We start from the raw sequence: 24,514 nt of genomic DNA, 5'->3' as shown, positions 1-24,514 counted from the left end.
AAAAATAAAGATTGAAAATTACAACTGCTTCACAGATTTACTTTGTCAATCAGAAATTACACTGGTAAGTCAAGTGTGGGAACGGGCTTAAACCCTGCTTTGTGCTGCAGGTTCGTCTCCCACTCACAGCCATAATAGAATTTCCTCAATAAATAATTGTTCCTCTTTAAATTTGCCTCCAACAGTTTTATGGAAATATGGATCAAGTTTGAGAGGGCTTTTAACATCCCATTAAAAATTAACCGCTTGTTTTATTGATTAGACAATTCGCAATGTGGTTGACTTTGCAGTTTAGGGGGGTTGGGTTTGTTTTATTTTTGTTTAAAAGAAAGCCTGATGTGGATGAATTCTTTCTAACGCATTTCAAGTCAGAACTTTGATAAAGCATAGCATAATTTCATGGGGTTTACATCCCACAGCACTATTTAAAGTAATACTGTTGTGCAATGACTTTAGATTTTTTGTAAGAAATTTCAGATTCATCAGACACTTGACTCCAGTGAAAAGTTTTATTTAAAAGTGACCACCCTCAAACAATGTAAGGTCCAATACTAACCAACATGTTTACCCTCAGGAATAGTGATTTGCAGAAAGTTCTCCCAAGGAAAAGCAGGAAATAAACAATATGGCAGTTTCAAGATAATAACACTTATGTTTCTGAGACATCCCTAAGATTTTTCATCCTTTTATAAAACAGTAACATGCAAATGGATAAAACTATTGTTCATCCAACCACACTGAGCTCAGAACAAAGGCAACTTTAAGTAGACATATATTTACAGCAGGAAATAGGAAAGGGCTGTAACTTTCCCCATACAAACAACTTACTTAAGTGTCCACCTTATTAAGCTCCCTCCTTTCTGGCTGCATGGGCTTCCCATCCAACACTGATAAAGGGCACACAAATAATCTCCCTTTCCCTAGGTCTCGGCCCAATATACAATGTCCAGATCCCAAGCAGTAACTGAAAAGAAGCACCTCCTGGTGACCCCGTCCTAAAAATGTCAGCAGTAATAAATACAGCATAGTCCAAAGAATATGACCAGTATCTTAAAAATAGTCCTCAAAAAAGCTTGAATTACCATATGATACAAATTCTAATCTGCATGGTTGTTTAGAACAGTTATGTGAAATATAAAAGCAGTAAATTACAGGTAGTTACACCACCTGAATGCTAGTAAGAACAGATAAGTACAATTTAGGTAGATTTCTTTCAGACCCTTTAGCAAACTCTTAATGATTGAACACCATGGATGTGAAGTCTGGAGTGTCAAATAGCTAAAGTGTTTCAAGTTTTGAGACTATCACGATTGAAAAATGATTGAAGTGTGATTAAAAGTTAAGCAAGTTGGAATAGTGAGAATGAGTCTGCCTAAAACTTGGGAACAAAGAATAAATCTTGTTTTATGATGTAAAACAGATTTTTGGCTTTAGGAACTCTACTGATTCGGCTTAAGAAATCATGCAGTTTACCAGCTGTCTTTTCTCAGAGGTTATCTACACAATTTTCCTGTAGGCAGCACCTGGATTTGCAGGATGTCAAGACGACATTACGTTTACTGTAGGAAAAACAAGTTACTGCTCATTTTGTCCCAGTACTCCCCTCTTGCCCTGCCGCACATGCTGCCATCACATGAACTGCTAGGCAGGTACCAGGTATTTTTGCAACCCGACTTAGTTATGAATTACAGGAAAACTGAAAAACACAAGGGTATATACATATGTGCAATTAGCAGACCTCAGCAGGACAGCTCTGATTGTTCATGTCCTGAAATGCCTGATGATTGCTGAAGAAAAAGAGTGACAATATGAGTTTTAGTTCTTTCTCCAAACATGAATTTTACTGGAGGACGAATATATTCATTTACATCCTTTTATCATTAAATAGAGACTTTATTCTCTGTTTTATGAACCCATATGTGTGTGTATATATATATCAAAATATTTATGTTCAGTTTCCACATACACATCACATATATGTTTTATATACTTATACATATGTGTGGATTTTCTTTTAGATCCTCCTCAAAGCTTTACTGCATTTGTTTACAGAGAAAAAGCTGCATTTGAAACACATCTCTAATAGCACAGGGATCATGTGAGCTGGTGACTTGCTGTAGCACTTCCACCTTATGGTTGGATTCACATCTCAGCAGAATGAGAAAGCAAATGGCTTTCAAAATAAGACTCCTGTCCCTTTTCCATAGCCCTGCAGAGAATCAGTGAGTTCTTGAGGCTTTCTGGCCCACCATGTTTATTTCCCCTTCTCTGTAACAACTGACACCGTAAGTCTTGGGAGATGGCTCTGTCCTCCAAAAGCAACGGCACACTACCTAACCACATGGGCAGCTCTCTACGTCCAAATTAAACAGATGCCCAAGAGATAATAAACACCAACTTCCCTTTCTTTCTTACCCATAACCCTAGCAAAGCCATCCTCTGCATCCAGGTGGGCTTGTTCAGGGACACCACCACTGTCACTGAAAAGATCCGTCACCTGTGATATTTCATTACTGGCTACAAGTCCCCCTTTGTTTCACCAGTCAGTAGCTCCTGTGCCTTTTCCTTCATTCATTACGTGCCTAGCGACAGCAACGAACAACACAGTACAAAGCTGCTCTTCTCCCTGACTGCATGGAGGGGATGGGAAGGCAGAACTGAGAGCGGACATTCCCCGTTCAGTTAGGTTTTGTTCCCTGGTACTTGAGCTAAAGGGAGTAACAGTATGAAAGCCCAATGCTAAAATGCGGGCTGTTACTTTGTACACAATGGCAGAAGTCTGAACTTCAAGACTGACAAATGAGCATATAAATGTCCCCTCAGAAGGCCAATCTAGTACCTGGTTAGTGTGGAAGCAGAGGAGAATCACCTCACGCCACCAACAGCATATTTTGTTCATAGTTCTCTCCTTAAAACAAATGCCCCTGTTCTCTATGGAGCTCTAAATTACCTTTCAAACTGACAGTCTTTTCCATGCTGTTGCTGTTATACTAGCAAGCACTTTCTTAGGAGAACCTAAAATTGCAGGGAGGTGACCCTCACTGCTTATCAGTTGCTTACACTGTACAATGAATGCACTATTGTAAGAAAAATAGGGTTACAACCATCAAAACCTCCTGGTTAAAATAGCTTAGAAACAGAGATTTGAACCAAGGCTCATAATTCTGCACTTTTACATGCAAAGTTACACAGGATTATATCAGGAGCAGGCTCACAGGATGCAATGCAACTCCGCTTACAACAGAGATGAAGCTCCCGTGGACATTACCAATTCAGGAAGAAGCGTTAGAGGTGTGAGCAGCATGGAACAGGGCAGAATGATCTACCTGCACGTGGGGGTTATCATGTCAGCATTGTCTAATGCTTGAATCATGCCACAGCTAAGGGAGGATTTTATTTAGCACACATGTAAATAACTAAACTGATATATTTGATTTCCTTTTAACAGATAAAAAAACCTGTAACAGATTATACAACACTGATATTGAAACTCCAGGAGTAAGATTGTTTGCAACAACAGTAATTGTAATTAATAAGGTTGCACAAATCTTGGCAAGTGAAGAATAAAGAAGTTTCAAAAGACAGTAATAACATCAGTCACAGAGAAAGTATAGCTGTAGGCCAGCACACAGGACATACAGTCGCAGCCTAACTAACTGTATTCCAGCAGCCCTGGCCCATTTTACAGGATTTGCCAGTTTTGCAGTGAAACACTTGTAGGTACTGAGTTGTTAGCATATAGGAGAACACCTATACGTTGTCAGCACACTACACAGGAATATTTAATATTAGGCTTTCTTTCATGCATCAAAGATCCTTAATAGACTATTATCCAATTTCAGTCAGGCTAAGAATACTGTTGTAAAAAATTTACTGATAACAAGAGTAACATGAAACAGAATAGCTTGACATTATTGCCACAAAAATCTAACACAAAGAAACCTACTAGTGGAAGATTTACTGACTCCACACCTCTGAATAATCCAACACCTCCAAAGGATCCTGAGTCTATTTAGTGCTGAAAAAGGACAGAGCTGGGAAAATACAGTACATAGCACTGTTGTGTTAATCTTTTGCTATAATTGGGTTTTGGGGTTTGTTTTTTTGTTTTGTAAAACTAACACAGACCTAATTGAACAGTTGAATATGTATTTAATGTGCAAAACATGGGTAGTTGCTGGCAATTCTTTAGGATGCCACTGTGAGGTCTCTTCATGCATTTCCTAAGTTGTTTACACTTATTTCATTGCAAATCATTACATTATATCTGAACAGTACCTACAGGTTTATGTCACAGTCCAGCACCCATTGGCATGGACGGAGCACTCCCGCCTCCAAGCAGCACAGCCTACGTACAGCCAAGACAACTCACAAATGTGCCACCCAGTGACCCAGCTGCTACAGCTCACTTAGACTTTTTGTAAGGTAGTCTCGTCACACTATTATACAGATGTTTCTATCAGAAACGCTCCTGCACAAGCACTTTGTCTTTTCACTTCAAAACTACTGCTCACTGCCTGTTCAACTAAAGACCTCAGAAGCTAGTGAAGATAGATGCCTGTTGTGTCCCTGGCAAGAGCTTAACAAGCCAGCACCATGCATTCGTGCTTCACGCATGTTCGTACAGAAACCGTTTGGTCCATGAGGCACGCCTCTCTTGTGCTAGTGTTCTGGAGAGTTTTTCTTCCCCAGGATTACACCAGTTATAGTGGCTCAAGGTGGTTGGCAGATTATTCTATCTCCTCCCACCCAACCCCACGCAGCATAGGCGCTGCTTGGGAGGATGTCAGCAGGAGAGGGAATATGCAAAATTCCACCATGCTGTGAAAATCCCTGAGTCACTGCTCCACAAGATGCTAGAGAAGCTGGTGTAAGGGGGAAGGATAGACAGCAGGAAGGAGCATAGTAGAGTCCTCTTCTGGTCTGATAGTGGAAACAGACCCCAGTAGAGGTACAAGTAGCACATTGATATGTTTTTCTTCTAAGAGTACAGGGTACTTGAAGAACAGATCAGAGGGAGAAACCGAGACAATCCCTCTTCCTCAGCTCACCAAGTTAAACATGTGGCGAACCAACAGTCCCGAGATGGGTGGCAGGAAAATGCAGCAGCAGATTTCATGTCCTCTTGCCACCTTACCCTTGAACGTATTTCCAGAGAATCAGGTCAGCAGTGTCTGAGCCTCTCAGATATAGGAAATACTCACTGTGCAGCAGATCCTAAACTGCCTGACTTCTGAAATCTAAGTGACACCTTGGTTTATGTGTTAGTTCCGCCCTTCCTCCTGCTTGCGCAATAAATTTCTCTTCTCCACTGCACTTCAGAAAGTCATGAACAATACAGGCTTTTGTCTCACCTCCTCTGAACTGCATTGCTATGATAAATTACATTTATGGTCATTCACTCTATTTCAAAAATTTTCATCTACAAAGCATGATACTGACATTTTTGTTTGTTGGGGTTTTTTATGGGTTTTTTTGGTGAGGCAGAGGGAGAAACAAAAGCAAACAAGGTATTCCAGCTGCTGTTTATTTTCTCCTAATTACTTCCCAGATCAAGCCACTTTCTTGGATGCTATCTAATATATTACTTCCTTCTTTATTTCAGGTTAACCATCAATAATTGTCTAGCTACTGCAGATTTTGATACATGGGCAGAAAGAAAATGCTGTTATGATAAAAAACTGGAGATACATAAGTGAGAAAGTACTGTCAATAAGCAGAGTTAGGGTTTCCCCGCCTCCCCTTCCTTAACTTAAAACTTCTCAGGCTGTCTGCAAGCCTCTTAGTACTTGAGGGTGGACCAAAGATGGAAGAGTTGGAACAGATGAGCTTTGTTGCAGATTGCTGTTTAGCGCTAGTTGGGAGACGACTGAGAATCATTTCCATTACTGAAAAGATGAGTAATGCCACAAGGCTCAATCCAGAAAAAAAGAAGACAGGAAAAAAACCACAAAAAACCAAACAAAAACCACTAAAAGGACAGCTTCATTATAAGGACATTTCTGTTCTTCACAGATTAGAAAGGACAAAATGTCATAATCTTGTGTTTGACACACTGTCTTTTTTTTTATCTTTAAACAAACACCTTTGTTTTTTAAAAATTATCATTATGTACAGAATTCAGAAACGCTAATCATTAGATAAAAATAAGGAAGAAAATAGATAATGGAGTGAAATAAGCTGGAAGGAGATTCATTTGGGGAATTAATTTACAATGCCAAAAATATAATTGCCAACTGATTAACACATTTTTTTCTCCCTCTTATGGGCATTTATTTTTAATTTATTAATTTCAATGCTCATTATACCTTGATTACACTCTCTTTTGGGAGGAAATAAGATTTGAAGTGGTTTCTATTTTTTTCCATGTTTTATTGTTTCCATACAGTAATTGTGAGTATGTCATGAACTTGAATCTGTTTGTACTTTCTCTCACTTGAGGTTCTATTTTGAGTTGACTGTATTTGGGGGGAACAAATATGTTTAAGGGCACTTGGTTGCAAATCAGTTACTGAATGATAAGAGCTAATTTAAAGTGGTACTAGCATCTGCTCTAGGCTGCAGAGTGTCCTTGTGGCATTGCCAGTGCTCTGTGCAGAGCAAGGAAGGAGCAAATACAAAGGTTACCCATAAAATGCTCTAAAATTGTAGATAGATTTCTAAAATAGAAAGGTAATTTTCCTGCTCTGTAGAAATACTGCCCTACTGCCCTGTCCTAGGTCAGTCCCATCTGTGGTATCTACCAGCAATTCTACAAAGCTCGTCATTGTTATTGCCATGAAGCAACTGAAGAAAATGTGAGGACTACTAGGCAAGACAATCTGGTTTATTGGTTTTGTTATTCTGAGTAAGCTGCCTATGGTCTTGTTTACATTCCAATCATCTGGAAACACTCTGGCACCCTACTGAGTATTGCAACAAGATCTGTTAAAGGGTGGACAAGACTTTCTTTGGCAGAGTTAAACAAAGTTCCAGATTCTTAGAAAGTTACTATCAGCTGCAGAATCGTCTATGTGCAGTTTTGTAAATTGTAATAAAAGCACAGTAAATCAAGTTATACTAACCAGAAACAAGAACCATAGAATCATTTGGGTTTGAAAAAGCCTTTAAGATCATTGAGTCCAATCGTAAACCTAACACTGCCAAGTCCCACTAAAGCACATCCCTAAGTGCAGCATCTACACGTCTTTTAAATACTTCCAGGCACAGTGAGAAAGAAGCTACATTACTATTTGCCGTAGACCAACGTCCTCACACATACACACATATCTTTACTATAGCTCTGCTGATGTGTGTTATTGAAGTACCATAACTTATTCAAAGATGAAATTTTTCATTTATTTGGAGACATCCCTGGCATGTTCTAGAGAAAGCCTGCATTTGCCCTCCAGTTTCTAGTGTGGCTCTATTACAAAGGAGGACGGAGATCATGATTGTCTTTCCGTCCCCCATGTGCAGCCCCCAGAACTCAGGGCTGGTACGGAAAGGGTGTCAGCTGTCAACGTGAATGTTTCCTTTCCCCACACTACCTCACAGAGTAGTGGTTGTCTTTGTGCAGTCACAATTGCCATTAATATTCAAACCTTACAGGTCAGCTCCACAAAGAGCTGTGACCTTGAGCATAAGAGATCTTTTTAATGTGGTTGGGGTTTTTTTGTTTGGTTGGTTGGGGGTTTTTTTAAGTAGAAAGCAAGCATTCTGCTAATCTGAATTTCAATTTTCACTTTTTCAGAGTTCTCAAAAGAAGCAGCAACATATATCTCACACATTTTTTAAAGGAGAAAGTTTAACTTCTCACAAACCAACATGCTTTAGACCTGAGGGTTTGTTAAAAGACTGAACATGGCAAAACTTAAGGCAAAATTATGAGCTGGTAATCTTGCTTCTGTCTTTAACTCTGACTTCCTAAATACATTATATTTTATGGCAGCTATTATACCTCTGGATTATTCTTACTATTTATATAAATAGCTAGGCTTTGCTGGAATCTCGCTAAATTGTTTGCCTCAATAATATCTTAAGGCAGCAAGGTCCATAGGTTAATTGCATGCTTAGCATAGAAGCAGTGCCTCTTAACTAGCTATTTGCTTATTCCTGCATTTTAGTACGGGTTTTTTTCAAGGAGTAAGGAAGAGTACCTGATTTCAGTACTGTGCCTGCAGTTATTCTTCTGAGACAGAATTAGCAGAAATGATCACAATTATTTTCTTAATAGCAGAGATTACTTACAGATAGAGATACTGTACTAGAGCAAATATGATTTCAACTATAATCTCTCATGTTTTCTATGGTTTTCAGGGGATAAAAAAGTTATAGTTGTTTAAGACGTAATTAAGACACTACAAATTCAGAGCCTGGTACAGAAATCGTAAGTGGGATCTTGGTTGTATAAAACCAACATGAGTTCTGCCATTAATTTCATTCCACCAGGATTTCATTCACCTCATTAGCTTCTGACTTGGGAGTCTATTCTATAGCAACTATCAATTCACTCAAAAGAACCATAACTCACAATGTTCAGACAAAGGTTTAAAATGTGCATAGGTGACATATAAACCCAAGTCCCATTACCAAAAATAATGTAGAAGTTGAGTTTTTTGAGGTAATCTAGCACACAGATACCTGTCCAGAATCAGATTTTCCAACCTGGATTTGTAGCTTAGGTGCCAGATTGCAATGGATGTTCTCATCTATCCCATTTACTTCAGTGTTTTTTTTCCCCTCACCTGTATTACATATTTGACATTTATATACCTTTAAAAATATAGCCCTTGAGAGGAATACCAGGTACTAAGTCATATACCATGCTTAGACTAAGGTTGTTATTACGAGACAGTAACAATAACAACATTATGTTGTACGTAAAGAGTTCTTACCATGGAGTTAAGCAGACCAGCAAGGCTGCAAATCTGCAGCCACACAGAAAAATCAACTATGAGTGAAACAAGACAGACTGGTAAAAGAACAGTTTTACTAATACAATTCCATCCCACTGGGGTTTTTGTTGGCAAAACACACATCAGTCAGGGTTTACTTGTCTAGGAGTACAGAACTAGCTCTAAGACTAACTAATCAATTTAAGTCTTTGTCCACTGGGGCTTTCAAGTGCTCTTGGAAATGGGAGCAAAGCTCTGAAGACTTTTATAGAATGGAGAAAACCCCTTATCTTCAAGTCCTACTGAAACAGGCACCAAAAGCTGTATCTCCATATCAACCAGCCTTTAATTTCAAAGATAGTCCTGCTCTAAGGCTGACTGTCAAAAACTCAGGCCTCTTTCTACTTCTTTGATGAACTATAAAGGTGGAAATGCAAATTGTCACAGAGGGGGGAACAAATCAAATCTCTCTCCTCAGAGGAGGCCATCAAGAGACTCTCTTCAGCAACATCTAAACGTACCTGCATAGCTGTGAGTTACATCTTTTAACAGCAATAATCCTCCCTCCTTTTCATTTTCTTCCATGCAATGGACCCACTTCTATCCTTACTCTTCAGACCACTCTGCATGGTTGATTTACCTCTTTCCTCCTCCCACTGTAGCTGCTTTATAAAAAGATGTTATTGAGAAAGGAAATGTACATAGATGGGAGAATGAATACCTAATTATTATTATTGTTATTTTTCTGTGGAAAAAGATGCAGAATTTGGCATTCTGAAATGTGAAATACAAGACTTAGATGAGGTATGTAGTTCAGAAAGTTTATTCTATTCTATTCCAATATATGTTACCTAATCATACAGCCTCTTTGGTCTAAATAATTTTAATTAAGCAATTCTACCTTCTGTAGTAGCCATTACCAGAAGATAATTGACTGCATTGGTAATGAAGCTTTCTGAGGGTGCTAAACAAACAGCAAGGTTAATTATCTGGCAGTAATGCTTGTTATGGAAGTGCAACACTGGCCAACTAAGTTTCCTGTTCTCCTGCAGTACCCTTTCAGTAAATCAATGTAATATCCGTGGCTATATATTGTCTTACTGCGGTAGCAGTATTCAGCAACGGAAACAGGAAGCCACCAACTGGTCAGGAGTGCATGGAAACCAATACACAGAAAATATGACTTTTTATTAAATGTGTTTTATTCAATTACTAAGTTTTATTAATTTTTTTTCTCCCTCTTCTAACTGAAGAATGAATTTTCAAACTCTGTGTTTATGTACCAGGTACATCTGACAGCAGAGATGTATTTCAATTATAGAGTCTAGAAGCTTATATTACCCACTATATAATCCCAAAGTGGATTTTTTTCACTTAGCTTCTGTTTTCACCTTTTCTCCTTCCTGGCAATAAATCCACTCGCACTGAATTAATTGGATAGATCACATTTGGATTTCATTTTGTGGGTTTAAATTCAAAGTGTTGACAGTTCATGTATTTAATTCTATATCACTCAAAACTAATAGTGACCTATGTGTTTCTCTGCAGGTAAAAGGTTGGTTTAGATTCATGACAATGTTGATTTTTTTTCAGTATTAAAAATAAATGTATCAAGTCAAGTTTATTTGACCTTTAACTTGGGAAAATGTCAAAAATTAGTTTTATTTTTGGAGTTGGCTTATTTGGTTGAGGTTTTTTTTTTTTGCTAAGACAGATTATCAGATTTATAGCTAAAAGAATATGCAGATGGGATATCTTGATCCCCAGGACCACAAGTCTATTCCCATCCTAATTTCAGCATCTTGAAAACAAAGCAGTATGTCTTTATGCCAATTTAAAAAAAAAAAAAAATCCCAGATGTAGCCACTCTCTGAGAACAACCAAATACCATGAACTGGTATTTAGACATAGAAACATCTATACAGCATTTTTGAGGGGCTGGTTGGGGTTTTTTGCAATTCACTACCCTTATCTGATTTCTATGAAATTCAGACATTTGCATAGACGTGTCAGATGTGTAAATTCTATTTGTTAACAGTAGCTGAGCTGTTTTACATAGATCCAATTGCCAAATACAGGTGGACGAACCCCAACAGCCAGTAAAGGTACATAATTTTAGCAACAACCCTTTCACTTGGAAATCTTGCTAAGAATTCTCCAAAGAGTAAATATTACAGTGGGTTCTGCAGTACTTGCTGGGTTGGGACTATTAAAGAGCTAATCCTTCTTCCAGTGTCTTACTATTTCTCACTTGTGCATGCATAAGGAAGGGCAAGTGTGTATGAACAGAACTACAGAAAACTACTTTGCATTAAAACAAAATGCTTACAGCCCTTTTCAAAGCAAAAGTGGCTTACCAATAATTGTAGTTCTTCAAGAGTATTGCTGTTCCTTACATACACCACAGACTTCTGATGAATTGTGTATAATCTCCGTCATTGAACTGATTTACACATATTCCTGAATTAATCCATCTAGTGCACAGAGGCCCTCACAAGAAGATCTGCTGGCAGGTTCTGCTAAGCAAGGATCACAGAATCACTTTCTCCATGTCTGAAAATGCCAGGCTTATCTTGTACAAGGACAGGAATTATTCCAGTGTCCGGTCAGCCCTTGATTTATGGAGATTTAAGTTTGCAGGAGCTCCAAGAACTCATCCATAATTGCTGAGCCAAGAACAGTGCATCTTGCTGATGAAGACACAGAGCTATCTCACTGCTCCAAATATACATTTGTAGACCCTAAAAAACAACTGATGTGCAGGCTAATGGTCATTCTTATATAGCAGCATAAAGAGACATGAAACACTTTTCAAGATCATGACTAAGGACCTGGAGACAAGTAACATAATAAAAAGTTCAGCAACAAAAGTTATCTGAAATTATGCTAAGCACTTTTTCATTTTTTCTCCTCTGCAATCAGGTGGTGACATCTTTAGGGTAAGTACCACTGCTCTTCTTGTGTTGGCACAATGCCTAATTCAAGATGCCTTCACCCAGACTGGAAGCATGAATTTCACAATACAAACACAAAATAGAATAGAAAATAAACTTAGGAGGTAAGTTGCAAACAAATAGTCTTCCAGAAGTCATATATGTAGACAAAGACCCATTAAAACAGGAGGAAATATTTTCACCAAGTGCTAAATTCAGTCATAGCCAGGAGCAACCCAGAAATTCTTATGAATTCAGACTGAATTTGAGAAAGAGTTCTGGGAGCTGGGGAGGAGGGGAGGGACAGGAAGACAAAGAAGAAGTAACTACTTTTAAACACTAATGTTTCATTTTATTCCTTCTGGAGCAAATCATTTCTTTTTAGAAAGGTTGAAGCATCAAAATAATTTAAAAAAGATCTCAAAATGAACCAACAGTTCAATTTGCTGTTAAAAAGTAAGAAGGGGGAAAATAAGTTATTTATCTGAAGAGCCAATCTCCCTTCCTAGAGGACTGGCTAAATCCATTCTCCCTCAAACGAGCAACCCCAAAGGCAGGCTATTATTGGCATGAAAGCCCAGATTAGTCCTATTTTGTTGTGTTGTTGCTGGTTTTTCTGGTTTTCTCACTCTATTTTGCGAAGCTTTATGTTATCTCATAATTTTAGCTCCAGAGGTCTTTTCCAAGGTTTAGTGCAGCCTTTGAAAGGGCTCCCATGCTCTCAATTCTTGTCCCAAAGATCCCCATAATTTGTGATCAGATAGTTTAATAATGACACAAGTGGTCCAAATTTTGACCTAATCAGCCTCTGTATTAGGCAGCTTTTTTGAGCCTCATGTTTAATCCCAGCTTCAGCAGTGGCTGTGAAGGGAAACCATGCTTTTGAACAGAGAATGGTCTCAAAGCATCCTCTATTCAATTACTGAAGAGCTACTGAGCCCCAAACTCAACACTTATCAGCACAGCAAGACAATAACCATAGCTTTGCTCTGCTTCCCAGTATGATTCATCTGACCAAATATAATATTCTACAATGTATGCTCCTACTTTATGTTTGAGGTTTCCCCTTTTGACAGAAGGGGACAAATGCACATTCTGGTACCATTCATATCACACTAACACAAATATCAAAAACAGGTTAGCCGAAACATATCCAAAAAATGTTCATCTCCACTGGCTGCAAAAGGAGGATAGGGGTTTGCTCAGACAACTAAAGTTAGGTTAGATGAATTCATCCCACCTGCTACAGTGGCATAGGAAGAGGACAGAGTAAAAGAATAAGGAAGGATGTCAAAAGAAGCAGCAGAGCTTTGGCTTCAGTCAAGACAACAAGGGTCCAGTCAGAACCAAGGTGATTACCTCTATTCCCTCATCTTCACCCTCTGTTTCACTTTCTGGTTTGTTTGTGGTTTTTTCCTTTGCCACATTCTCTTTTCTTTTAAACATTTCCTGTTAGACCCTGCCTAGCCCTTCAGTTAGTTTCCTTGAAGCCTGTCACATCACTGTACCCTTCAGCATTTGATTCAGAATAGAATACATTTTGTAAAAGGCCTCTCCAAAGGCATGTCAGCTGTCACTTCCAGAGAGTTCACTCAAGATGACTGAAGCACTTGGGAAAACAACGTCTTCAGCTCTGCTCTTAAAACACGAATATGGAAGTTGTTGGTTCCCATAAAAATTACAATAGCTTGTCCATAAAGAGATAGTGGCAAGGGCAAGTGTGATTCTAGCAATACAGAGAGGGGTTTGCTGAAAAATGAATAAAACTTTGGCAGTTTGGAGGCTCAGCTCTGACACGCTCTCAGTCACATAAGGTGGTTTGTTTGAACCTTACTGAGAGATATCTGAAAGCATTAGATCTGCAAAAGCGGGTCAGAAATACTGCAGCACTTCTCTGGGACGTAAGCTCCTGCACAGAGGCAGAGAACAGAAACAGAGAAGCAAGTGAGATAAAGCTACCCAAACTTCTCTTACTAGCTGATAGAGTATGAATTTACAGTAGATGCTTAAAACAGTCCTTTGTCTGCCTGTCCTTTATTTCTATCTGGCACTATTTCTACAGTGAATTTTGGCAACAGAGTAGGGCAAATGTTTAGATGGCACAAGCCCAAGTTGTTAAGCTATGGATGAAGTAATAAAAACCAAGTGGCTTTCCAGATGCCCATTACTCGCAAGAAGCTTCTTGTCTGCTCTATCTATACAATGAGCTATACCTAGCTCCTTTTTTTGTCCAGTTAGTTTCTCTCACAGACATGCAGAGGCACTCGTCCCTCTTTCTTGCAACATTAGCTCACATCTATGCAACTGTCTCCAAAACAATATGTTTTGTGCTGACAATATTCTCTGGCCCAAAGGAAAGCTAGATCTAAAGCTAAGCCTCGAAAAAGCATGGAACAACCTAGAACTGCCCATTTCACTGTTTCAAAAGACATGGAGGACAAAGATTTTTAAGCCAGAAAGGGCTGTTGGAGCACATAATCTAACCTTCAGCACGTTATACTCCGCTATGTTTCATTCAACCATCTCATCTTTCAAATCACGGACTGCAAACACCACCCTGGTAATCAGTCAGGTCTTCCAATGCCAAAGGAAGGTGTGGGAGAGGGTGTAAAAGTACAGTTCAAAGTTGGACCCCAGACCCAGGAAAAGGCTCTGTTGGCCTGTTTGGACAATTGGCCTGTAAATGGCTTCCCACCTCCAGCCAGAGTACAAATGACTACTCACAGTTGTGAGATACAGCAAGCCTCCATGTTTTGCATCCAAGAGGTCCCCAGTGCCATGGTGATGGATGAGCTGTAAACAAAGTAACATCAATGTCAGCTGGTTTTGAGCTGAATGAGGAAGGAGGACAGAAATGCATACTGTTGTATTTAGTGACCGATTCCAACACATCCATGGAAAAGATACTTGGGGTGAAAGGGTCTGATTGCCAAGGGGACATGCTTGTTCATGAACTCTCTCAAACCATAAAGCTGCCAACAGCAAAAGGATTAAGCCACTTGAGAGTGGGAGACAAGTAGGGGAGAATAAAACAAAGGGCAAGGATGAAATACGAAGCTGCTGTATCCTATTTGCCACTCCACTGAGCACAGGTATCACAGGAACTACCACCACTCACCTTTATTTCAGCAGCAGCAAGAGAGCCACTAAGAGTTTTATACCAACATATGGATAAAAATCTCTAAAGCAGGTTCAAAGTACTGATGATAAAATGGATACGTCACTTAAAGATTTTTGCTGCAACGTTGAACAAGCAATACCCAAGAACCTTTCTGTCCTTCAACTTTCCCCAAGAAGAGCTATAATGAAACAAGAGACAAGATGGACATGGAGAACATGGGAATTAAAAATTCTGATGAAGCAAGGCAGAGGACTCAGATATCAATAGCATACATAACAATATGAGAATAAAAGTCTAGAGTCCCTGATGGGAAAAACCCTGTAGAAAAATAAAGCAAAGCAATGTCTGTTTTACTGGCATTAGGTATCAGAGAAGATGCTAAAAATGTTACTGCCAAGCAAACAAAAACAAAGCAAAATAAAGCAAGACAAAACAAAACATTCCAGGTTTTTTCTATTGACAAACTTCAGTGTTGTCTGCAAAATATACAATATGCAACATATAGGACTAGAGACTGGCTGGATGTTGGTTTCTCTCCAAATAACACACAGATAAATTTCCCTGGTTTAGGACATTCCATCCTCATGCTAGCATCCTGAAAATCACCATGGAAAGAAAGGTCAACTCCATATAGACAGAGAGGATTATACTTAATGATACCTTTCCTTTCCTCATATCTCAGAACTCATTTTGCCTAGGATTTGCACCAGGAAAAAGGTAATGTTTCCTTTACCAAAAATAAGTGCAACTCACTTTTGGAATCTGAGGGCTTAATGTAAAGGAAATAGCAATGAACACGTTAAGGTCTCAATGCATCTAGAGATATAAGCATTAAAACACTTTTCAGATACTTAGCCCCTTTGAAGTTAATGGGACCACTTAAGCATTTCTAAATGCTTTAAGGTCAGCTGTGTTGTTTGACTGACCTGCACATAAACACAGCACAAACATTTCCACCAGACTGGTATTCCCAAAGAGAGGCAAACACATTCCCCTGCCATCTGCTGAGAACAGAAAACTCAGATTGCTGCAGCACATGGCAGCACCAAATGGAATTACACAAGTGCCAGAATGAATGGCAGTCACTTTGGAGATCTGGGAATACTTAAATGTGTTTCATGTAAGGCAAGATGTATGTATGTAAGGAGACATACACACAAAGACAGGAAACTAGCACACTTGATACTTTTTCTTAAGCTTCATCAGAGAACCATGTATTGCATTCAATTATAGAAACAAAGCAAAGAGAAAACAACAGCCCAGGGTAAAAATACATGTATTAAGCCTATTACTTCCCTGCAGGATGATGAGAAATATCTTTTGATATGACTGTCACAAGACAGCTAGGAAAACAAAGCATCTCTACAGCTGTCAGGAAAGTTGAAAATAATGCCTGTGGATACTTCCTAAAAGGGTATTTTAATACTGGGATAAGGGAAATGATGAAGCGTTTAACATTCAAATCAAATTATACCAAATGTACAACATCAGTTTGCCCAAATCAGAACTTGGTGACCCCCAGCCTCAGAAGGCAGGAGGACACCTGGGCAGCAGCAGGCCAGGCCAAAGTACCAGCCAAGGCCAGAGTCTGCAGCCTCTGCCAGGAACAGGACACTGGCCCAGTCACTACTGTGCACTTCACCTGACAGCTCAGAGCAAATGGTGTCCTCTCTCATGGACAGAGGTTGCAGAAAAGGACAAAGTGAAAAAAGGAAAGAAGAGGTTACATCTCCCAAAATTCTACATCATAACTTAAAAAAAATCCCAAAACAAAAAAAAAAAAACACCACCACTTTTCCAAAACAAACAAAGAATTGAAAGGGAAGATACTTATTCTTTTGGCCAACGACATTCATTTAGGTCCGTGGTATCTTTTGACTCCTGTGATTTCGCCATATGCTGGACACATCTGAAAAGAGATTTACTTATCAAAGTCTCAAAAAAAAGCAAGTTTGCATAATACTATGCATTTTTCTGGATTTGCACAGCGACGACCACTTCCTATTTGTCAGGAGGGAAGTTCTCTGATGGACAGAAAACACAGTGCATCTCTTTAATATATATTCAAGTATCTAGATGAGAAACATTAGCCTATGACCTGACCACGTGCATACACATCTCAATCTCATGTCTCAGCCCTTTTATATCTCTGTTGATCTCCCAAATTATGAAAACGCAAACAAGGACAAGACCTTTTTTTCACCCAGTAAACACGCTGCATAGGCTGCTATTCTGTCCTCATTAAACCTGTGTAAAAAGCTGGGTGAGGGGGGAACATATTGCAATCAGTCTAGATCACAATAAAACATTGTTATTGTCTCTATGGTCCAAAACACAGAGAAGTCTTCTTTGAAAACATGCAATATAGAGAAGAAAAGAGGAGGAAAGAAAAGGAAAAAAAGACTAACACTTTGAATTGTAGCTTTCATTAAACTTGGAAGTCATCTAGGTCAAGCCTAAGAGAATGCTGTAAATCAATCCTGACAGAACACTGGAATTCAAGTAATTGCTATTCTCTTGCTACATATTGTCCATATTTCATTTCTAAAACTAGTAAGTTTAACTCCAACACAGTTTTGAGGTTTGTGACAAAGTGAGGATTATGAGCTTCTCATCAGCTCTTATTCCCTTCAAGTTACTTGGTTTCCCTGTGAATTTCCACAAATTCAATTAATCGTAAGAAGTTTGCTAGAGATGCTGCCTCATAGCAGAGGTCCCAAACTATTTGGACCATTGACCATTGCCAAGTTTTTCTTTCACAGCAGAGTATAGTCTCACCACCAACTATTTTAAATTGCAAATCCAAATCAATCTAGTGAGGAAGGATAAAAGTATTTTCTTCATGACTCACTAAGTATAGGAAATTCCTGCTCATAGTTACTTGCTACCAGTTTTCCTTTCTCCTTCACACAAGAGTAGGATAAAATGCTAAGTTCTGGTGATGCCGGGGATAGAAAGCTCCAAATAAGGGAATAAGAGAGAGGGAAATATGAGCCACTGTGAACAGTCCAGGAAACAACAATAGAAAGGAAGGTGGTTTTCATTTAATAGCTGAGTCGATGGACAATCCTGTGTGCACCTCAGAGGCCGAGACCAGTATGGAACAAGCTGACAAGCCCAGTGCACCCATCTTACTGGGTGCAGTGAAACACTGTCCTAGAAGTAGCAAAACTCATTATCAGCTACAGTGCCAGGTAAAGTTACTGGCTAAGCTAAGGAATTTTAGCAGGTTACTATACTCCTAGTAGGGCAGGCTTCTGCCATCTCTCCAGATATTCTAATTCTGAGCTGCAGATTTCATTACGTTCAGAAATCTGAACAAATGTGAGAAAAGAATATAGCAAAAATGAGAAACTGTTGATTTCATTTTGCCAAAATGACAACCTCCAACACCTGCATTTATGAAAACGCCTTTATCTTCAACAATATTTCAGAATTCAGCTCTCTTAATAACACAATTACTTTCATATCATCAAGCAATAGTTTTCAAATGTTGTCATTTCATTAAAAATGTAAATAAGGTAGTATCTTTTCATACAAATCACACATTTAATTGAAAAAAAATTATCTTGCTTTAAGATGGGAGGGAGAGTTGGTGATCAGTTAATTGTCTGTCAACTAGACTTCATTCAACCAGCTCTGGACATTTCACAAAAAAAGAAGGTTGAAATTATCAATGACAATTAATAAGTCTTTTAAATTAATAAAAAATAATTCTCCCTGTATTTGCAATATAATCAAGTTCTCAGTAACTGTTCCACTGAAATTAAATATCCTGATTTTAACAGTATTTTCTTTTGGACTGAAAAGAAATACAAAATAGACCACCTAGAAAATTTAGTAAGCAATGAGGTTTTCTGATCTCTCATTTTATTTACAAAAAATTCTGGGTACAAAGGAATTATGCTGTTTTATAAAAGTTGAGTTACAATTATGATTTTTTTTTTTTTTATAGTCTCCTAAGAGCATCTTGCAAGTGAAGAATTGGCCATTTAAGTACAGTGAAACACTGGCTTTTTTTGCACATTATTCTGGACAAAATCTAACATACTCACATAACCACTCAAGATAATAGAATTAGTCTCATAAACCTGAATGGACCTTTGATCAGATTTCAAGAATACAAAGATTATATATAAAGCATTTAAGTATGAGAAGTTTCAATGATTTAACTGAAAAATAAGAAAACAAAAAGAAATTATTCCATTGACATGAACAGAGGCAGGATTTCATCCCCAGATTCTACCATATTTCTAATATGCTTCAGCCTTTTAGATTGAAGCTTCACCTCTCATTTATGCCCAAAAGGCTTTCTGCTAGCTATTGCTTCTTTCAAGAGCATATGGCATTTCTCACATTTTATCTTCACAAACTTATCAATGACTGGGCTCTGTTTCAGAACTATGCCTCCTCCTTTAAGTACTCACTCTCATAAAGAAGCAACATCTACTTTTGGTGACAATAATCACAGGTTGCCATGGTTCTTTCCATGCATAAGTTAGAAAACAGGGATAGTAAAACAATGGCAAAATATTTAGGGGAAAAAAACCAAATGCAACATTATAAATATTACTATTTAACTTCTTGCCTTATGACTATCTGAACACTAGCAAAGAGAAAATCTGCACTTCTTTAAACAGTGCTTTGCTTAATGCTGTATAGAGTTACTGATCCTCTGTTAAACATGCCAGTGTTGAGGGATTTGAGGTCATTTGAGTCTTAATCCATACCATTCTCTAAGAATAAAACAGAAGGTAACCGACTGTGGTGGCAACACAGAGAACATATTTATGAGGAAAAACAGTATTTTTTCAGATTCATCATCTAAATAGCTATGGAAATATATGGTACGTTAAAGTATATGACAAGAGTCACGACTTTTATTCTAAGAGTTTACACTTGAAGAATTTCCCTGGATACTCAGAACACTCAGAAAATAAAAATTATGTTCAGAATTTCAAGGTCAAGCTTAGACAGTCTACACTATCGTCCAGGCACAAAAAGTCGAGACGAGCACTGCGCATAGGTTCTTGGGTAGATTGTACCCAGCCCTGTTTTGGTACTCAAGAGAGATAACAACTGTTATCACCTTGTTGAAAAGTCACATGCTATTCCAGGTGAAACCTGCTATGGATTTCACCTTCTAAAATACAGACCAAGTAACTACATGCCCTCTTTTTTAGCCAGCAGAACTGGCCAAATGCAGCAGTGGGAGGCACAGTAATGTGTTAAGATGATGAAGACCTGGTAAAAGACCAAATATGATCTGCAGACATTAAGTAAATGTGATCAAATTATTGAATGAATCAAGGTGCCTATGAAAATAATACATGCTGCACCGCACAGCAAAGGCAGAACATTCCACATACCTTACAATCATTTCAACCTCAGGCTATGTTTTAAAGACAGAAAGGTCAGTCGCTCATCTGGCTCAGTGCTGAAATCAATGGAGCAATCCTGATTGACGCCAGCTGAGGATCCTGCTAATAAAGACAGGGAAGTTTTCTGATTTACTTTTACCTGGGGAGCTGCCCTAAGAAGTAGTCTTTTACAATCTAATGACAATGGGTATGCATATTCTGTTACTACCATATAACACTAAACTGATGGCATCACTGTCCCAGTTGGCCACTCAAACTCTGCTGGAGGACACTGTAACAATGCAGCACATTTCAGACTGCAGGGCTGAACACACTTACATTGCAGTTGCTGCTATTAAAATATTATGCCTGAAATTAATGCATTACACCTTTCAGACTAATGTTCTCTAAATCAGACTGAATTTATCCAGGGGTATTTTTAGGCAAAAATACATCCTCACAAGCAATGTAATGATCAGCACTTTTCCCCCAGATGCTCTAATATGGAATAAAGCCTATGCAGTAATTAATATTTATGAAGTGAATGAATTCCTGTTAAACCCTAAATCACAAATACATGGGATTTGAACTATAAAACTGCAAACCTAAACCAATATAATAAAAAGACATTTACATACATATTAATTGTGAACTCTGGTCAAGTTGCTATATATTGTTTTAGTGAACTCAAAATTAATAATCATACAGATCTACAAACATGTATTGATCAATGTGATTTCTAGATTAGCCATGTGCAACAGAGGAAGTTTCATTTTAGCACATTAGGGCACCTTTGAAACTTGATCAGCAGAAACTTGATCTTATGTCCTTCAGTTGCCAACACTACCTTGTTTTCACTCTCATGTGAGTGCCTTCTTCCTGTTGAAATTCAGAGAAAGCATTATGCACAGAAGGAAGCTCTTTGCAAGATGAACTGATACGTGATTCAACCTGTGTCCTAGGAAGAGATAGTTTTACCCCTTATTAAAAATGAAAACAACATATACTGTTCCTGGAACATATGTTCTGTATATATCAAGCAGTTGAAGAAGAGTAAATAACACTATGCAGTGCATTTTATCATCATGCTTTATAAAAATTGCTGTTCTATGTATAATGCATTAATAAAAAATTAAATGATTACAAATCTTCATTGGTGACTGATGCTAAAAATGTTTCAGCATCAGAAAGAAGCTATGTGATTTAGGAACATGAGACATTTGTTTAAGAGCTCCTATATGAATTCAGCAGGCTAACTTCAAGCACCCAAGCCTGAAAATGTTTGCTTTCATAAGGGAATAAAAGGCTTCAAAAGAAATGTGAACTAATTCAAGCTATAGTGATGTCTCCTCAAAGTATTATTAATGTTTTATTAGCATTTGTTACTTCCTCCCCCTTTCCAGATGGTATAGTGTGGAGCACTCTGCATAATGCCATCAATATCTTTGCTGAAACACAGGTGGAATGCTACAAGGAGTGCCACAACTGACCGGCTCCATGAAGGGGTGTCTTTGTTTCCTTGATACAGTACAAAAGAGAAGAAATCTTTCTCCCACTTTTTTTCCTGGCTACTCAAGAAGCTGCCCTAAATCCGTTCAAGATAGGAGGACAGGAATGGGAGAGGATGAAACATGCACTTTCCCCTTCTCTTCAAGCAGAGACTGCTGGTGGAAATGCTGGACTAGCAGTCAAAGGACCATTGTCCTCTGTTCATCTAAAGCATGTCTTAGCACAACTACAGCCAAAAGAAGTAGAAAGAAAATCAGCAGCAGTGCATACTAAGGTGCTGAGAAGCAGGAAACATAAGATGGAGGATAGTCTGTTGTCCATAATAAATCCCAGCATTTCTTCTAAGGCTAGTTGCAAAGACTCCAGGCACGGTAATCCGCTGAACACTAGTTCATTTTACACCAACAACCTGCCATCATATGTCATCACATTTTGTTCACAAATACTGAAGGCATTCTACTAGAGGATATTATCTATCTAATCATTTTAGCTGCTTAATATCCATTTTTCTCTGTTCCTTCTAAAAATATAAGCCTATTTTTCTTCACATCTCTTCCATCTTTTGAGCATCAAAAAAAGCAGAGCCGCTTGACAAAGTTCCAGGTAGAGTGGAATTTTAAACTGAACAAAGAACACATCAGCAAGCTACAAGTAAATAATTTAGCTCTGGGCCTGAGGCATTACCTTTTATTCAAAGAGGCATAATTGATAAAGAACGCTAGCAGAGTCATTTACAAAATGTTAACTATGCAATAGCAGAACATCCTGTTACAAAGCAAGATAATTATTTTACATACCAGAACCTCAAAAGTAAATAGATGAATGCACAGAATCTTAAATGATGTTAGCAGATTAATGGGCAGATGAAGGATATTGGAGGCAATACAATCCTTCAAAACGTTCAGGAGAAAAAGAGTAATGGTCCAGCTTATTAAAAATGCACCTTTATTTGCTTTTGTTTTCTGCATTAACTCAAAACTTCTCTGATGCACTGGAGAGCCTCACTGGGATCCTGTTTAACATATTCATTAATGATCTAGATGATGGGGCAGAGTGCACCCTCAGCAAGTTTGCAGATGATACAAAACTGGGAGGAATGTCTGATACACCAGAGGTTTGTGCGGCCAACCGGAGGGATCTCGAGAGGCTGGAAAAATGGGCTGATGGGAACCTCATGCAGTTTAATAAGGAGAATTGCCAAGTCCTGCACCTGAGAAAGAACAAACTCATGCACCAGAATGTGCTGGGGGCCACACAGCTGGAAAGCATCTTGGCAGAAAAGGACCTAAGGAACCTGGTGGACACCAAGTTGAACATGAGATGGCAATATGGCCTTACAACAAAGAAGGTTGTGGTATCCTGGGCTGCATTAAAGTATTGCTATCAGGTCAAGGAAGATGACCCTTCCCCTCTACTCAGCAATGGTGAGGCCACCCCTGGAATGCTGTGTCCAGTTCTGCTCTCTCCAGTACAAGAGAGATGGCACTACTGGAGCAAGTCCAGCAAAGGACCACCAAGATGATTAAGGTGCTGGAGCATCTGTCCTGTGAGAAAAGGCTGAGAGACTTCAGGCTGTTCAGCCTGGAGAAGAGACGGCTGGGGGGCAACTCATCAATGTGTACAAACACCTAAAGGGAGGGTGCAAATGAGATGGAGCCAGACTCTTTTCAGTGGTTCCAGTCATCCAGTGACAGAACAAGAGGGAGGCTACGGGCACAAACCAAAACACAGGAGGTTCCCTCTGAACATCAGGAAACATTTTATTTCCTGTGAGGGTGACTAAGCACTGGCACAGGTTGCCCAGAGACGTGGAGTCTCCATCCCTGGAGATATTCAAAAGCTGTCTGAGCTTGGTCCTAGGCAACTGACTCTAGGTAGCCCTACCTTAACAGAGGAGTAAGACAAGATGACTTCCAGAGGTCCCTTCCAACCTGGTGATTCAGTGATATAGATCCCACTACTCCTCCGTATAGGAAAGCAGCTTTATTCCAGGCATGTGTTGAAGCCTACACTGAAAGCTGTATTACCTATGTGTCTCATCTGCTTCTTCCCCTGATTCTGCAGTCAAGGAAGACAGAGTGGTGTTTCTACCACAGTAGCTTTTCAATTGTCATCTTTAAATTAGTAAGGTAGGTAATCAATAAATATCTTCTGCCTCCCTCCCCTCTCTGTCCCAATTGGATAACTTGGTAACCCGTTTCTTCCACTGGAAATGCTCTTGGACACCTTCACAAAGTAACTTAGCAAGAATCAGGTCTGTAAGATGTTATCTAGAGACAAAAGTTTTCTTTGCAATACTTGTAGCTCAACAGTGCTTCATGCTTGTCAGTACCGCTGAAAAAGAGCTCTGCAGATCTGAGATACATCACCATTTGTCTAAAAAATAGGATATTTACTCTGCCAGGAACCGCATGGCTGACCAGGAATTAATTTGGAATCATTTCCTGGACTAGGCTGAGGAAAAAAGACAAGCAGGACTAATGTACAGCAGCATAATTAATCACAGTTAATTGAATCTTTATTTATTTATTTAAATGTGGTTTATAGCTCTCAGTTAAACATAATATGTGAATTGGTATTTTGTTTTTTGTTTCCTTCTGTTTTGTTCAGACAGTTTCTGCCTATTTATTCTGTCATGGTGGTGTTTCCATAATGTAAGCCCTTAATTTCAGCCTGTTAACTGCAAGTAAAGATGATATCTTATGTAGTTGTTTT

This window comes from Balearica regulorum, chromosome 1 (assembly GCF_011004875.1).
Source record: "Balearica regulorum gibbericeps isolate bBalReg1 chromosome 1, bBalReg1.pri, whole genome shotgun sequence".
In the NCBI taxonomy this organism is placed as follows: domain Eukaryota; kingdom Metazoa; phylum Chordata; class Aves; order Gruiformes; family Gruidae; genus Balearica; species Balearica regulorum.
This window is presented reverse-complemented; position numbering follows the sequence as displayed.